This window comes from Mus caroli, chromosome X (assembly GCF_900094665.2).
Source record: "Mus caroli chromosome X, CAROLI_EIJ_v1.1, whole genome shotgun sequence".
In the NCBI taxonomy this organism is placed as follows: Eukaryota; Metazoa; Chordata; class Mammalia; order Rodentia; family Muridae; genus Mus; species Mus caroli.
This window is the reverse complement of record NC_034589.1, coordinates 154,806,724-154,825,425: the sequence shown is the minus strand read 5'-3', so window position 1 is coordinate 154,825,425 and position 18,702 is coordinate 154,806,724. Positions and strand designations below refer to the sequence as shown.

General features: G+C 42.4%; 1 long non-coding RNA gene across 2 annotated transcripts in view; it reads right to left on the bottom strand.

Annotated features, from left to right (window-relative positions):
* Positions 1-18,702, bottom strand: part of LOC110287482 — a 100,637-nt gene that overhangs the window by 3,782 nt on the left and 78,153 nt on the right. Inside the window, exons 6-8 of one of the 2 annotated variants that reach the window (XR_002377217.2) lie at positions 18,154-18,212; positions 4,477-4,574; positions 3,052-3,264 (exon numbers count right to left, since the gene is read on the bottom strand). This is a non-coding gene — a long non-coding RNA (uncharacterized LOC110287482). Of the gene's footprint in view, positions 1-3,051; positions 3,267-4,476; positions 4,575-18,153; positions 18,213-18,702 lie in introns of those variants that run through there. The other variant, XR_003835711.1, reaches the window with a different exon arrangement.

Below are 18,702 nucleotides of genomic sequence, written 5' to 3'. Positions count from 1 at the left end.
AAAAAAAAAAAAAAAAAAAAAAAAAAAAAAAAAAAAAAAAAAAGGTTATCTTTGGTGTCTATTGGCATACCAAAGAGCAAGAGCATGTTCCCTTCAGGCTCTCTCAGAGTAGCAAATACCTGTTACGGAGTCCATGCTCGCATCCTGGTTCTTCCCCCACCCACACACCCTCTCCACATACCCACACACCCTCTCCCACCTTCTCATTCCCATATAACCCTGACATCTTGTCCATGAACTCTTGTACCTCTCTCCTTCTCTTCGTTCTCTCTCTTTCTCTTGGTTCTCTCTCTCTCTCTCCTCTCAAAGCCTGGTCCAATCTGATGGCCATGGTTTATCTAGCACTTTCTCTGCTCTGAACTCTTCCAGTTGCCTCTGCCCTTGCTCTCCCTCATATCTACAATAAAAACCTTCCCTTCAACCACACCTTGGAGTGGTCATGAACTTACTTTTTAGAAGAACATTTTTTCCAAGATTGAAAAATTATTAAAATTTACTCCCTAATTTAACACATAATATACTCCAGATCAGTGTCTCTCAATTTGTTGGTCATGACCTCTTTTGTGTTCACATATTAGATAGATATTCTGCATATCAGATATTATATTACAATTTGTAACAGTAGCAAAATTACAGTTATGAAGTAGCTACAAATTAATTTTATGGTTGGAAATAGCCACAACATGAGTATTAAAGGGTCACAGAATTAGGAAGGTTGAGATCCATGGTTCTACGTGATTCCTGAGATTTATTAAGGTGAGCTAGATATATAAAACTGAGACACCAGGGCTTGTAGAAATGTACATGAGCTAAAGCAAGTCCGGGGGATGGGGATATTCAGGCTCCATTCCAAAGACAAGCCTAAAATATGGCTCTACATTTTCTAATAACCCACTAAAAGAGAGAAAATGCAGCCTGTTTGACTCATTGTCTAAGAAAAACTTGCCAGTAATCCTGGGGTGGCAAGTTTGACCCAGAAGAGAGAGCTAAAAACCCACTCCTGCACAGGTCTTCATACAGAGCACATCTACATTGTTGATACAATAACCATGACTGCTCTGCTGTGGGGTGTTATTTACAAACTTTGTGGATGGCTAACAAAGATGGTTGTAGATGCACCTCCTACCAAAGGTAGCTTTTCAGAGGGGCATGTAACAATATGATCTAATGTTCACCTCTCCTGTGGTTAGCCAGAAATGAAATGAACATCTAGAAATGAATAGATAGATCATGCTTAAAATAAGTAGTTGTTAATATTTCCTCAGATCAGGACTGATAGCTCACATCTTTAGTTCCAGCATTTGAGAGGCTAAGGGCAGCAGAATCACAGTAGCTTTAAGGGCAGCCTAGGCTAATGAGTTCCATGACAGCTTTGGCTACAAAGTGAAACCATATCTCAAAAACAAACAAACAAAATGAAATTAATGAAGCAAAAGAACCACCTAATATGAGGCTAGAGATGGAGATCTGTTGGTAGAGTGTTTGCCTAGCCTGCAGAAGACCCTGAATTCTATTCATAGAGCCATAAAAATTAAGTGTGGTGGTATATGCCTCTGATGCCAGAAATAGGGAGGTTGGAGGCAGAAGTATCAGAAGTTCATGGCCATCCTTTGCTACACAGCAAGTTTGAGGCCAATATGGGATACATGAACACTATCTCAAACGTGTGTGTGTGTTTGTGTGTGTGTTTATGTGCATGTGCACACATGCACACTTGAGAGTGCATGAGCACGTGCATGTGTTTGTATCTTTTGGTGTATATATATGCACCAAAGTATTGCCTTTTCTGTATAATGCTTCATGCTGGAAATACCAGTTAGATAAATCTAAAAGGAAATTCACATAATTTGCAATGTGAGACTTTCAGGTTTGAGACTTTTCAGGTTGGGACAGTGAGATATAGCATATATATCACGTTCCCGGTGAGGAATGGGTCTCATAAAATACAGTTGTGCTTTGTGGTCTTAAAGGGATGAAAAAAGCTACCTAATACTCTTTTCCAACTGGATGTTGACAATTCATTTCCATTGTGTTGGGTGGAGCCTATATTAGGATAGGTAGGAAAGAAAAAGGAAACATATTAGAAAAATGGCTCCTGGCTAACCCAGTGATAAATTTTACTTAGGGGTTGTCTCAAGTGCCATACATGCAACATCCTACTTGCTACTTATGATAATTTGTATGAAGCTCTGTGGGAACCAAGAATTCCAGAGCTCAAGGACATAGGAGAGCATTCTGGAAACAGACTCATTGTGAATCTTGTTTCCATTCCAAGATGAAGAACTCCAAAAGAGTCCCTTCCTCATAATTTTAAGGCAGGTTTGAGAAGAGCTTAGTCAGTATCTTGGAGTTTACACTTAGACATCTTGTGGCCCTTTCCTATAAAAGAGTTAACTCTTGAAGACAGATCTCCAACTATTGCATATGTGCCTCCAGAGACTGAAAGACCCAAACAAATGCAAAAGATGGCTCTGAGCAACATGCTGAATCATCTGTTAGTGGTGGTAGGGTTTTTTTCTAACTTCAACAAAATCAAACTGTAATAATTGGACTGGCTAAAACAGCGACCAGATGTCTTCCCATTTCTATTGCCTAGAATTGCTCTTGCCCAAAATCAAAGTTCATGAAAGTAAATGTCATGTAGTCATAGTAATCTTCCAAATTATTGTTGGAATATGGGAACTATAGATGTAAGGCATCCAACAAGGTAGGAAATGAGCTATCCAAATGCAGAGAATGTCTCACTGAGAACTCTTGCTATGCACACCCATGAAAGGGATATCTTTGAAGTCCACTTGCTAATTGTCCTGGGTGAGGCTCTCCAGAAGCAGAGCTGAAGTTGGTGGTTCTTGGACAAGTAATCTTTGTATTGGACAGGGGAATGTTTGTAGAAGAAATATATAAAGGAGATATGAAAATAGGAATGGGAGAAAGCACAGATAGAGTTGTAGATGAATCCCAGTGGCTGGCTGGCTCACCCTTCATCTTCCCTCATTACTTTCCCAAATACCATGGGAACTCTAAAATGGAAACAGTATAGTAGAACCTTACCTGATCAATCTTCAGGCAAAGGGCCTTTGGGAAGCTGCACCTATCTGTTCCTGGCCCCTAGAGACCATTTGTATACATGGGACAGAAGACGTTGAATCAGCTCAGCTAAGACAACTATGATTGGTCAGGAGCATCCTATAGGAAGCAGGTTTCACATATGGGCTCTTGGCAGCAACATGGAAAGCAGATGGAATGAAGGATCTTGGGTGTAGTCTCTGCAAGACAAAATCAATAGCAACTAAATGTACATGTCTTGAAGTTGAATGAGTAGCAAAGTCCTCAGGAATGTTTATTAAACAGATTGTCACACCCCATCTCCAAAATTCTGATTCACTTAGTCTGTGACAAGACACTCATGTTTCCTAGGTGTTTTAATGATGGTGGGCCCAGGACCACACTTGGAGAAGCACTGCTCTGAAAAGCAACAATCGCCCTTGGAAAGCAAGGCCATGGCTGTGTACATTCACACATCAACATACTTACAAAGGTTAAATAAAGTCATGCTTGGCTCATTGAAAACGTGGGTATACTGGTGTTATTAGGCCAGTGGCTCTACTAAAGATCATCTTCTAGGGCCGGGCGTGGTGGCTCATGCCTTTAATCCCAGAATTCAGGAGGCAGAAGTAGGTGACTTTTCTGAGTTCGAGGCCGGCTTGGTCTACAGAGTGAGTTCCAGGACAGTCAGGGCTACACAGAGAAACCCTGTCTCGATTAAAAAAATATATATATATATATCATCTTCTCATAGAGCTAGCCAACTCCAACTCGAGAAGGTAAAGGCCAGTAAAGAAAATGGAAGGACCATAATGTTTTATTCTAGAGACAATCCCTCAGCAGTTCAGTGACTGGTTGGAAAAATGCTAAATGTGGAATTTAGGAACCCCAGATTCTCCCATGAATGGCTTTGTGGTCACTGGCTAATAGCCTCAAAGTGCCATGCTTCAGTTTAGTCAGATATGATAGGAGACCTTAAATGTCATTTAAAGCCTTAAGATTTTCTACCTGTAGTTCTACACATGTTTAACTCTAAAACACAAAGCAAGGCTTAGGTAGCAGACTCTACTGGACTCTCTCTCTCTCTCTCTCTCTCTCTCTCTCTCTCTCTCTCTCTCTCTCTCTCTCTCTCTGTGTGTGTGTGTGTGTGTGTGTGTGTGTGTGTGTGTGTGTGTGTATACAGGCACGTGTGCGAACGTGTGTGTTTATCTCTTACTCACCACCTTATTCCTGTGAGGCAGAATCTTTCAATGAATCTAAAGTTCACCAATTTGGCAAGGCTGAATGGCCAGCAAGCTTGCAGGATGTGCCTACTACCTCTGCCCCCAAATGCCAGGGTTACAGACATGTGTGGCCATGACCAACTCCCTTTATGTGGGTACTGGGAATTCAAACCCAGGTCCTCAAGCTCAGATCACAAGCACTCTTAACCTTCTCTCCATCCTGAGGCTCTAGTTTCTTGATCTACTGAATATGATGTATTCAGGGAATTCTTGAGTACTTCCATCTGGCCTTCTTTAGTGTTTTACCTGTAACATAGTGATTACCCTGAATAAATTATTTTTTCACACACTATACTTTGATTATGTTTTCTTTTCCCCAACTTCCCCTCCCTACCTACCCAAATTTCTGTCTCCCTCATCTCTGTCTCTCTTTTCTGTCTCTGTCTCTCTGTCTTTCTCTCTTACACACACACACACAAAGCAAACAAACAAAACCAATAAGACAAGAAAGTTAAGCATGTTATGAACTCACTTATAGGAGGGTATGAGGCGTAAAATAAAGAATAATCCACAGACCCAAAGAGGCTAACTAAGGGGGGCTCAAGCAGGGAATGCATGACTCTCCCTGGGAAGGGGAAATAGAGTATACATCACTGGTGGGCTGGAAGCAGGTGAGGATGGGAATGGAAGGGATCAGGTGTGGGCAGAGGAATGAAGGGAGGTAGTACTAGGAGAGACAACTGGAACTGGGGGACATTTCAGGGGCAAGGTAAAAACCTAATGTAACAAAAGCTCTCAAGAATCTATAAGAGTGACCCTAGGGGAGCCTCCTAGTAATGGGGGGCATAGAGCCTGAGCCAGCCATCTCCTATAACCAGGCAAGACTTCCAGTGGAGGGACTGAGACACTAACCCAGCCACAAAACCTTTGACTTACAACTTGTCCTGACTGCAAGATGTGCCAGGGTAAAAGTGGTCCAGAAATTATGGGAGTGGCCAACCAATGACTGGTCTAGGTTGAGACCCATGCCACAAGAGGGAGCCTACCCCTGGCACTTCCTAAAGGTCCAGGACTCAGGAACATGTTGATATCTTAGGGCTGTGCAGAACTGGCCTCACCCCTTGCCTGGGCATTGAGGAACACTAGGCCCTAGGGGCAAGAGAGCAAGATCCTGCTCATAACCAGCTGCAGTGCTCAGGATAGCAGGTCACACACAGGGGGGCGGGGGAAGTTGTGGGTGTGCCTGTCCCAAATGTATGAGCATGGGAGAGCTGGCCCTTCCACTTTTCCCCTGTGCTGTGGCATAGACAAGATACCCTCCTCAGCCCTTCTCCCCTCAGCCCTGACCACTTGTTGCAGGTGAGAGACCTGGCCCTGAGATCAGGAGAGCAGGGGAGCTGGCCTGCCCCTCACCAACTGCAGCACTCAGGAGAGTGGTTCTGTACCTCTCCTGGGCAGCATAGCAGAGCTGACCCTAGTGGCAGGGGAACAGGCAAGCTGATCTCAAGGATATGAGTGCAAGAGAGCCATCCCTGCCCCTTGTCTATTGTGCAGTGAGTGACATGGGCAAGGGAGAGATGCCCACCCTCACCCTTTGTCACCTATAGCAGGTAGGAGAGCTGGCCCTGGGGTCATGAGAACAAGAGAAGGGGCTGGTCCAGATTCTCACCTGCTGCAGCACTTGAAAAAGCAGAACTGTCACCTCTCCTGGGTTAGACATAGGACATGGACCCTGGAAATAGGGGTTGCAGGTAAGCCGGCCTAAGAGAGTGAACACAGTAGTCTATTGTGCAGTGGCACTGACAAGGGAGAAATGTCCTCCCCTCTCCCAAAGTTCCCTCCCTTGCCACCTATGGCAGGTGGGAGAGCTGGCCCTAGGGTCATGAGAGTGAGAAAAATGCCCGTGTCCCTCACCTGCTGCAACACTGGGTGAGGGTGCTGCTGAGCTGCCCCCGGGGCACGAGAGTAGGAGAGTTGGCATGCTGATCCAGGGTTTTGAATTGGCCCACCCAAACAGCTACCACATAGATGAACTGCTGGAGTGCATGAAGGGGCTGCAGGACCTACAGATCCAAAACTACAGGATTTCCATGATACAGGGCACCAATAGGATATCCCAGAGGAGTCCCAGTGAGGATCCAGTATTGGTAGAGTAGAAGAAGCCAGATACTTCATACCTGACCGAGTCATTTCAATGAACATTTGCAAGTAAAGATTTGTGCACAAAAGGGTGTACTGTGACACACTACAGTTTCCACAATGAGATTTTTTTTCCTGTGTTGGGAGTGGAAGTTGTAAGGGTGGAGGGTGCAGATGAGAGGAGGAGAAGATGAGTGGGACTGCGGTGCATGATGGGAAATTTACAAAGATCCAATACAAAGATTTTTAAAACTTGGGGAAAATGACAAAATAAAACAAAACAGAAAGCACACACCAAACAAACAAACAAACAAAAACATGGAGTTTGTTTTGTGTGGATCAACTATTCCTGGACATAACACCTACCCTGAAGTGTGGTTAACATTCCCAGTGCAACTCCACTGAAGAAAACTAATTTTTTCTTTACCAAAGAGTATCATTTGCAGATAGCTTCTTGATTAAGGCTGGGGACATGTGTCTACTTCCCCTTCTCTGTCCTGGGACCCTTTCTGTATTGAACCTATGCAGGTCTTGTGCATGTTGCTATAGTCTTTATGAAATCAATGTATGTCAGACCTGTTGCATCAGGAAGACACTATTTCCTTGGATTTATACATCGCCTCTGTTTTTAAAAAATCTTTTCACATTCTCTTCCATACAGCTCTGAAATCTCATTTAGAGAGGAATGTTCCAAAGTCTCTCACTCTCTGCACATTGTCCATTTGTGGGTCACGGTGTTAAATATTATCTACTGCAAGAAGAAACAAGTTTCTCTGATGTGAGTTGAGACACAGATCTATGAGTATAGCAGTATGCCATTAGGAATCGTTTTATCGCTGTGTTCCTTTAGCAGGAAAATAGTAATGACTTTTCCAATAGACCCATGACCTATCTAGTCTCATATCCTTAGCCACATTAGCAGTATCAGGTATGAGCTCCATCTCTGGAGTGGAGCTTAAATCTAATCAAAAAGCGGTTATTACTCTTGTAACCTTTGTGCCACGCATTCACCAGTGCATCCTGCAAGCAGGTCACTGTTGAAAGTTGCAGATTTGGAGCTGGGTGATACTGATGGTTGCCTTCCTGCAATGGTAGTTTGCAGAGCACCCTCCAGCACTGCGAGCGCTGCTTACTAGGAGTAAAGCTTTTAGCTGGGTAGAAGCTCAACTTTTCCATGTTTCATGTCATAAGTGGTGTCTTCAGCAATAGGGCCTTAATATCAAGTTGTGGAGAGCAGCCAAATAGCCTTGGCAATAGCCTGTAATGTGTTTGTGGAGGGTTCTTGAGACCACCTTGACCAGTGATTCATAAGATGGAACCCATGCCTGGCACTGAGGTTGTACTTGGGGCCTGAGTCTTTCTCTCCATCAAGAATCAGCAAGAGGAAAGCAGTGACATCTGAAAGCATTCGCTTGAATTTCCACAGTGTTACACAAGGGGAGTAAAAAGAGTCATTGCTCTCTCATGGAATACTCTATCACTAGAATCGATCTCAGTTCCTGGAATCTTGTGGATTGGAATCATTAATCATCAAACTTACTCTGAGGGTCTGAGAGACTGCAAAGTCAGGGGCATTCCCTGTGAGCTTCGAGGTTTGATTTTTTAATTCTCTGGGATGCCACATGGAAATTTGAAAGGATTTCTTCTAAGTACTATGGTCATTATGTGAATGCATACTGAGCAATCCCTAATGAGTTAGATTAAGAGCACAATGGACTACATCACATAAATGGAGGCACTCCTGCTTAAAATTTAATAAGCTGGGTAATTCAGAAAGAGCACTCCAGTGCAGACCTTGCAAGCCCCCAGGAAGCAGAAACCTCCGTGCATCTGGTCCCTTTCATCTTTGATGGTGACAGAAAGTCACAAAATGTATGTGAAGGGCATAATTTATCTTTATTCAGCCACTCAGGTGAAACTCAATCTTGTAGGAAAGTACTGAGTGTCAGGAACATTTGGGGGCGGTAGCATTGGGGAGCATAGATGAAAATACCAAGTAAGACTCTGGACATGGTGGGCCTTAAGCAGAGTCCTGAGGTCAGTGAGGATTTGAATTTACAACTATAAGGAATATGGTAACACATCTATGAACATATATCTTACATCTTCAGAGACTAGAACTTTTGCCAGGCCTATTTAATAATACATCATAAAGTCACTTAAGACTTAATTTTTTTCTTTTTTATTGGTTATTTTATTTATTTACATTTCAAATGTCATCCCCCTTCCCAGGTTCCCCTCCACAAGCCCCCTATCCCCTTCCCCACCCTTCTCTCTACCTCTATGAGGATGCTCCTCCCACCTGCCGACCCACTCTTGACTCAGCACCCTAGCATTCCCCTATCCTGGGTCATCAAGCCTCCACAGGACCAAGGGGCTGCCTTCCCAGTGATGCCAGATAAGGGAATCCTCTGCTACATATCCATTTGGAGCCATGGGTACCCCCCTGTGTACTCTTTGGTTGGTGGTTTAGTCCCTGAAAGCTTCCGGAGGGCGGGGTGTCTGGTTGGTTGATATTGTTGTTCTGATTTTTGTTCTACTCTGTACTTGGCCTGTTTTGTGTTTTGTTTACCTGCCTTTAAGAGAACAATGTAACAACCAATCTTCTTGCCTTACATTTTCCATGCAATCAACTATTACAACCTAAACTAATGCACAGCTGTAACCTTAAATTATGTCCTCTACTATGCACCTGACCCAGAGTAATGAAAGTGTGGCGTGGGTGTGAGTGTTGTGCATTTTATGACAGCAAAGGCTGAATGCAGCAAATAGATTGAAAGCAACTTTATACAATAAATATCCACCTAAGCATTGTAAATACTATGGATATAGTGATGCTTGCGATGAATATTTGTTTTCCTTAGTATTCCAGAATAAGATGGAGTAAATCAATTATTACCTTGTAAAACTCTGTTAGAGATTTCTTTAAAATATCCCTGATTACTTCCTTATGTGATCCTTTCTGTGATACTCGGTATAAAACAAAAAAAAATCCTTTCATTAGGGACAGACTTAGACAAGACAGACAGCATTCAGGAAAGCATAGGGACACAGGCTCAGACTCATACAACAAATAGATTACAGGCAGTCCAGAAAGCATAAAGTAAGAAGAGGTGAAAAACACAGAGAGAGTGGTGGAGAATTCAAATCTGGACTTGCTCTGGGTCAAACTACTCCAAGGGAAAGCGCTTTGGTTTCTTTTCTCAATGCCACACTGACTAATATTTGTAATTCTTGAGTTTACCACTAATACATTTAAATCAACACACTTTGGTGCCTTATGTAAGAAATCTCTGATGTGTTTAATCTACGCAAAGGAGGGACAATGTTCCAAGCAGAAGAAACATATAGTCAGTAGAGTTCTCAATTAACAGCAGATGGGCTGTGGGACAGTGGTGGCGCATGCCTTTAACCCCAGCCTGCAAGAGGCAGAGGCAGAGGCAGGTGAATCTCTCCATTCGAGGCTAGAGAGTTTTAGGATGGCCAGGGCTACACAGAGAACCCCTATCTCAGAAAGAAAGGAATGAAGGAAGGAAAGAAGGGAGGGAGGAAGGGAGAGAGGAAGAGAAGAAAGAAGGGAGAGAATGGGGATGAAGGGATGAAAAAGGAAAGAGAGAAGAGAAAAAAGAGAAACAGCAGATGACTTGGGGCTAAAGCAGAATGACCATGGAGAAGACAAGGGTATGTCAGCACAGATGACAGGGTAGGAGGGCAAAACATGTTTGGTCTTTGCTCCAAGTAAGATGAGAGTCTCTGAAAGGGTTAAACACAGAAGTGTCATGGCCTAAGGTCCCCTTTGAAAGAATTCTCCTTGCTTTTTGTGACTAACACACAGTTAAGGGAAATAGGACATGATGATAAATTTGAGGTGTCAACTTGACAAGACCTGGAATCAACAAAAGGATAAGTGTCTGGGCACATCTGAAATGGATTTTATGGATCAGGCTATTTGAAATAGAATGACCCATCCCTAAATGTGAGTGATGCCTTCCAGTGGCAACCCAGATAAAAGGTAGGCTGACAGGGAAAGCTTTGCTGTTTGACCCATTGCCTTCACATATTGCTGGCAGGTTCTTCTACCCTATTAGTGAGTTTATCTGTGCTGCTGCTGCTGCTGCTGCTGCTGCTGCTGCTACCACTGCTTCTTCATTCCTTCCCTAACATCAGAGAACCCTGCTTCTTGGGACTTCTAAGATGTACCAAACACCCATGGCTCTATGAGAATACTCAGGCCTTCAGCACTGAAAGAACCTAGTGGGGAAACCCCCACCCAACTCCCGATTCAGCGTGCACCCAAGAATCACGAATAGAACACAACGCCTTGATGTAACAACACGAGGTATTTTAATGGCGGAGCTCCGGGTCGAAACGTATCTCACACAGGAGACAGTGGATTCGACCATGAGGCTTGGAAGCTTGGGGTTTTTATAGAAAAGGAGTGGGGCTGGGGGAGGAATTGGCGCGGTTTCACATGATTGGTCCATTTAAACATCAGCAGCCTGAGGTCAGAGGGGTGGGAGATAGGGTGGTGATGGGCCTGCCAGGGCATGTCCTGGCCTGTTCTGCTATGTTCTCAGCCCCAGGTTTCAAAGNTCACAAACAACTCTTTGGGCTATTTGACATAAATTACATGAATCACAGGTCTCAAGCTTTATTTCCTTTCAGCACCAGGTTGCAATTGCTGAGGCATCCAGCCTGGTGGACTGAGAAGCTACTGAATTCTCAGTCTCTCCAGTGTGGAGGTAGCCATTGTTAAACTACCCAGCCTATGTCATATAGACCACTGTAATAAAGGCCCTTTGTAATAGATATTCACTTTATTCATTCTTGTCCTCTAGAGAAATCTGACCACTGGGGAGGAGTAGGAGACAGGAGACCAATAAGGAGGTAAGAATGTGGACTAATAAGATAACGTGATGTGTTTTTAACTGGCTGGCACCCCTGGAAGTTAAGAAAATCATCGATTTTAAGATATCCATATTTTGCTGGTTGGCTGAGCAGACTGTGCTGATGATCTGGGTGAAGAAGAAGGAAAGAAAAGAACCAACGATGAATCTAATAGGTTTGGGCTGAGTTACTGGAAGAATGAAGCTACCTAAAGCACACAGCAACACAAAGAGCCATTAGAAAACAAAGTTTTGGTTAGAGTTCTAAATTTGGGGTGCCTTTTTCCACGCCCCTCCCAAAGGGATGTTATGTAGGCAATTGGACATATGAGTCCAAAGTCATGAAGTCAGGTGTAAGCTGCAGACGCAATAGTGAATGGCAGTAACTACAAACACACTTCTTTCTAAACCACCACACGCTCTCAGCTTCATTGCTAAGTGGCATTATAAGACAAAAAGATGTAGATTTATGACAGTGTATGTTTCTCTTTTGTTGAAAAAAGTTTCATCCAATATATTTTGATCACTGTTTCCCTTTCCCCAACTCCTCCCTGATCCTTCTCACCCACCCAACTCCACCCCTACTTCTTTCTTACTCTAAAAAAGAAAGCCAAGCAAGCAAACAAATGCTTTTCTTTCCTTTCTTTCTTTTATGACACAAAGTTTTATGTAGCCAAGACTGGCCTCAAACTCACTATGTAGTCCAAGATGACCTTGAACTTCTGATTCTTCTTCCTCCATAGCTCCAATGCCACTAGGCCTGGAAGACATGGAGCTAAAATGCAAATCAAGCCTTCATACATGTTAGGCAAACACTCTGCCAGTTCAGTAACTTGATCCTTAGTAGTCAAAATGCTTAACATCACAACAATTTATAAGCAAGCCTAATATATAAAAGTGTACTGGTTTGAAATAAAATTTGTCTTCAAGTGCAAATTGACCACCTGGACCAGAGTAGCCTAATAATATTTGAAGAATGAAGTTAGACTTTTAGTGTGCTTTATCCAGAAATAACTAGCCTTCCTTCCTCTCTACCTCCATGTCTACCTATCAGACAAGAGCTATGAAACTGGATGTCATTGACATAAAAATGTTTGGTGCACCAAAGAACATTTATCAGCTGAGCATGGAGGCACATGCCTGAGCAGAGCTTGAAGCAGGAGCCTTTTATGTTCAAGGCCATACTGAGTTATACAGTGCTACTGTATCGAAAAGACGTTTATGAAGAAAGTGAAAACACATATGTTTCCAAGAGTTATAATGTACCCAGAATTTTTAAGAACCTTTACAACTCAATAACAAATTGGAAAAGTGAGTAGAATAGACTTCTGTCTGGAACTAGCACTTTAAAAGAATGTTCAAACTTATTCACCACAAGGGAAATGCTAATTGCAGTCATAATAAGACATACTTCAAACACACAAGGATGCCTATAATCAAGGGATGAAAATAATAAGAGCTGATGAGGATGAGGACACCTTAGGTATCACTGCTAAGAATGAAAACTAGGGTTGGAGAGGCCCTTTAGTGGGCAATAACACTCACTGCTTTTCTAAGGGACCCGAGTTTAATTCCCAACACTCACATGGTGCCTCACAACTGCCTACAGCTCCACTTTCAGGGGATCTGACAACCTCTTCCCATCTCTGTGGGTACCAGGCAGACACAGACAGGCAGGCATTCAGGTAAAAAAAACACCCCTACAACAAAATAATAAAATAAAATATTTAATTAAAGAAAGTAAAATGGAGGCTGGCTAGGTGGCTCAAGGTTAAGAGCCCTTGCTCTCAAGCATGAGGACCAGAGTTCAGATCCCAACACCTACATATCAAGCCATGCATCCTACACATCTCTGTAACCCATCCACTTAGAGAAACAGATCGGGGGATCTCTGGAGTTCACTATATACAAGCCTGGCTGAAAGAAACATATGAACTATATGTGCACAGGGGAACACTGACCTCTCCTTTAGCTTCTGAGCATACACACGGGCATCTACATCCATATATACCACAGTCACACACATAAACAATGTTCCCCCATAGGATCACATATTTGAATAGTTAGTCCTCAGTTTGTGGTGCTATTTGGGAAGCTTAGGAGGTCTGGCATTATTAGAGGAAGTATGTCACTGGAGGTGGGTGTTAAGAGTTTAAAAACCCACACCATTCCCAGTTGCCTTCTCTGCTTTGTGCTTATGACTCAAGAGGTAAACAATCTGCAGCCACCATGCCTACTGCTTGTTTCCATGCCTCCCTGCCATGATGTATTCTTACTCTCCTAGAACCGTAAACCTAACAAAACCTTCTATTAGCTACGTTGATCAACAGAAACAGAAGAGTTAGACACAATCCTACGTATATGTTGTGGTTTGAATATGAAATGTCCTCCAAGGCTCATGTGTTTGAACACTTGGTCCCTAGCTGGTGTTGCTGTTTGGAAAAGTTATGAAATCTTTAGGAGGTAGAACCTTGCTAGATGAAGTTGGTCAGTGGGGTGGGCTTTGAAATTGCATAGCCTAGTCCCACCACCTGTTCTCTCCCTCTCTGCTTCCAGTGTGTGTGAATGAAGTGTGATCCTGCTGCCATGCCTTCACCATCACAGTGGACTGGATCCCTTTTGGAACTAAAAGCAACTTCTTCCCTAAGTTGCTATTGCCAGGAGATTTTATCACAGCCACAGAAAACAAACGAATACAGTGTGTACCCAAGAGAAAGCAAAAAAAAAAAAAAAACCCAGCTCATTTTATACCATTGTTTATATCAAAAGTCTTTACAATGTACAAACTAAAACAATGCAAATGCCCATTGATAGATGAATAGGCAAACTTGTGGTTTATATACAAATACCAGAATAGCACTTAGCTATCTTAAAGAACAAAATACTAATGCATACTACAGCATGATGAACCTTGAACCATGAAATTTTTATGCAGAATGAATGAAACCAGACCAAAGGCATCGCATGTGATTCTTTTATGTGAAATAACTAGGGAATATAAGCATGAGTGCTCAGGGAAGGAGATGGAAGGAGGGCAAAACATGGACTGATGACGTTTTAAATAAACATGGGGGTTGCATTGGGGTAATGAACATGTTTTACAACTAGAGTTGTAAAGTAGTAGTTTTATACCATTGCAGTCACTATAATACCACTAAATTGGTCACTTTTAAATTGTTAATTTTATATTATATACATTTTATTGCTTTTTTTTTAGAAAAAGAAGCTAAAATGTAAAAAGGATCAATGAAAGAAGCTTTGAAAAGTGTAAGTCACAGGAAGAATCTACCACAGCAACCAGGAGCCATTTTGAGCCTGAAACATCTCTGCTACAGACACCAAATCAACAAAACCATTTCCTTCATGCTGGAAGAGTCTACTCTTTTGGAAAAAGAGACTGTTGATAAAGCTGGTCGTTTCCCTCATTTGCATCTATTGGACATGTATATAGTTATATTTGTCCCGTTGTTTACCATGGTAAGCTTTGAAAATAGCTTGTAAGCAAGAAAAACTGAACTGAAGGCAAATGAAAGGCGGAACTGAGCAAACTGTACCTTTGAAAGCACAGACTGTACAGGGAGGGATGGGGCTGCTATTTTCAGACTTGTGTGGGTGTGAGGATAACAGGCCTCTGGAAACAGCTGTTTAACAACAGAATGTGGGAAGTCTCTAGAGACGTAGGCCCACCCTCCACAGTGAACCAAGGGCAAGGTCGGGAGTTAGAAAGAAGTCTCAAATGGAATTCAACCTCAGGGCTTGAATGAGTTTCACTATTTAGCAAGAATATACTTACTCTGTTCTAAAGAACAACTCATACAGATCTTTCACTTCCTTAGTTAGATTCACGCCAAGATATTTTATATTATTTGTGGCTATTGAGAAGGGTGTTGTTTCCCTAATTTCTTTCTCAGCCTGTTTATTCTTTGTGTAGAGAAAGGCCATTGACTTGTTTGAGTTAATTTTGTATCCAGCTACTTCACCGAAGCTGTTTATCAGGTTTAGGAGTTCTCTGGTGGAATAGTCAAGTGGAAGGCAGACATAGTGTACTATCTAGAGAATACCCTCCAAGCCCCTCTGCACCAACCACTTCCAGAAGGAAGCAGGCCCAGTTGAGATGCTGTTGACCCTGGGTAGACTTTTGCTTCAGGACATTAGCATTAGACACAAAGTCGTTATGATTGGGAAGGAAAGAAGGTTGTCCAAACATTGGAATTGCTGTCCTTTTTGTTTCAAGGAACCACTGTGTCCTTTTTTTGGAAAGCTTTTCCCATCACGACTTGTTGAAAAGCAAAACCGAGTCATTTCCATGCAGCCACAGAGGATGCAGTAGAAATAGAGTGCAAATGCTAGCCCATTAAAATCTGGTTGACAAGCTAAACCAAATCTTATCTACAAAACTTTGTATCTAAAGAATAATGACAGTGAAGAAGAAAGCTTCAAAATTGTACTGGCAAGTGTTTTGTCAACTTGACACAAGCCAGAGTCCTTTGGGAAGAGGAAACCTCAATTGAGAAAATATTCCAACTAGACTGGCCTGTGGGCAACCTGTGGGGCATCTTTTCACTAATGATTGACTGGATGGGGCCAGCTAACAGAGAGTGGTGCTACCCCTACACGAACTGTCCCAGGTGATAAGAAGGCAGGCTAAGCAAGCCACAGGAATCAAACTAGTAAACAGTACTCCTCTATGGCTTCTGCTTCAGGTCCCTGCTCTGCTTGTGTTCCTGCCCTGATTTCCTTGGATGATTGCTTGTGATGTGAAAATATCGGCTGAAATCAATCTTCTCCTCCCCAAGTTGCTAAAAAGGGGGGTCATGATGTTTTATCACAGCAGTGGGAACCCTAACTGAGACAGAAATCAGGGCTATTTATTTAACCATATTCTGGTCAACATTTTCAGGATTTATTCATTCTAACAGTAATTCAACAAGTCTATATTTACTACTTGCCATATGATTGGCATAAGACCAGCAGTTGGGATGCTGCATTGCTGAGCAAAGCAGACCACCCAATTTTGGAGCACAAATGATAAACAGAGGAATACAGGCAACTATTGACCCAGCCAAGGGCCGAACATTTTCCATCATTCACTTTCAAGTTCTCCTTTCCCAATCCTTATTTTCTGTTCTAAAGTTAAACTCTATTCATGATTAAATACCACAAGACTAATCTCCCGAAACATGAGCCTGATGTCATCAGAAGTACTTTAACTGTATATTTACTGCAGGGAATGTTATATAATGGTGATGGTTTGGACTGAAAAAGAATATCCTCAGGGTCTCCACTTTGCGTCTTCTACGAACAGCTTCTAAAATAAGAGTACACATGCATCTAAATGAGAAACAATCTATAGTTAAACTAACTGAAGAAAGTAGCAGCTTGTCCCCCAGAAACCTGTGAAGTCTACCGACAACTAGTGCAGCTGAAAGAAGTACCCAAATGATACAGCTAAAATACATACTCGTATAGTCAGATGGAGAAAATCCAGGGATTTCCCAGAAAGCCTAGTTTCCAAAGCCTTCCTCAATAAAACAGGCACTATGTGACTTGTCACAGAGCTAAAACATGGTGAGAGCAGGCAAGTAATTGTGTGTGTGTGTGTGTGTGTGTGTGCGCGCACGCGCGCAAGTACATGTGTGCTTTCTTACGTGCAATGCACGTAGGCATGCATGAGGAGACAGAGGAAATCCTCAAGGATCATCTACATTTTTTGAGACAAAGTCTCTCACAGGCTTGGAACTGACCAGATAGGCTAGGTAGGCTGGCTGGCCAATGAATCCCAGGGAACCACCTGTCTCTATCTCTCCAGTGCTGGAACATCAAACCAATGCCATTCTACCCAACTCCTTTTAAATTGTTTCTGGAAATCAAGCTCTGGTCCTTGAGCTTGCTAGGCAAGCACTCTACTGAGTGAACTATCCCCCCCCCCGCATTGATTCTTTTATAATGGGTCTCAAGTAGCACAGAATGACCCCAAACTTGATATATAGCTGAGAATGATCTTGAATGTCTGATGTTCCTTCATCTACCTCCTCGGTGCTTGGATTAGAGTTGTATACCACTATACTGGGTTTATGCAGAGCTAGAGAGTTAACCAAGGGCATCCTGCATTCTAGGCAAGTACTCTGCCAACTTAACTACATTTTCATCCCCAACCCCAACATTCAGCCTTGTATTTTCTCATTGAGGTTCTCCAATGACATCTAGTCCTACCCAGGATTGCCCTGTTACATTGTTTTATGTATATTACCATTGAGGCTCCCCAGTAGGAACAATTGGGGCCTAGTATAACCCAGGAGAGCCTTCTTACTTTGCTTTACAAACTGCATCCAGTAACAAGAGCTGAGTTAGAGAACCAGCTGAGAAAAGGCAGGGACCACAATAACTCCCAATAGGCAGAACCCAGGCACCAACAATATACAGACACCAGCTAACCTCCAACTCACAGTCCTCTGTGTCAGGTGGGACAAGTCAACATCAAGGTGATTGGGTTGGGAAACTGTCACTAAGCAATCACAGAATTTGAGGTCTAAATTGACAGTAATTCCATATGAAATAATAGTTTAATGGAAAGATAACGTATTTGAGGAAATGCAAAACAATACTTCCACTCTCAATTTACCATGTCTTCTATTCATTTCCTTTAAACATCACAGTGGTCCCTCTCCTACCATGTTCTCTGATTTATCAATCTGAAGGTATATTCTATCTCTTCAACAGTTGATAAATGTGTCCTTGTCATAGCATTGAATTATTGACTATTTGGGATGGAAACTCTGCAGATACAGCCTTAAGGTTCCATGGTCTAAATCCAGTTGAGCAGCAATGGAGTAGTTAGTTGATCATGGTAATCAACTGACCTTCTGAAATGTAGAGGACAGAATGGCAATGGAAAAAAATGGCTCCAACTAAAAATAATCTGTGTAGAAGAAAGTAAACAAGAGAGAATTTAAAGCCAGACTCTATTTGTGACTTTCACTCAATGTAGAGCATTTAGGCTTTAGAATTTGGCTACAGTAAAATGCGATTACTGGTTGCTTTTCAAGTTGGACACCAAACCACAAATGCACATATCCCTTCTTTACAATGAACATGGACTATGACATTGTGTAGGTCATCTTGCTATCTTCATCATCCTCCTTCATCTTCCCTTCTTTCATCCTCCACTGATGCTACTTAGGTGTAGGTCTTAAGAAAGACTTGAATTTGTTGCATTTGTACTTTGCAACAAACACTCCATCACTCCATGATGTGAGGTACTTGTAAGTAGGAAGTAGATGTCTAAATAGGGCCCTAAAATGTCTCCTGAGTAGAAACCACTCCAAGGATACCAGGCAGTCTCAGATGCTGAAGCTTATTGTTTTTTTTTTGTTTTGTTTTTTTGGTTTTTCGAGGCAGGGTTTCTCTGT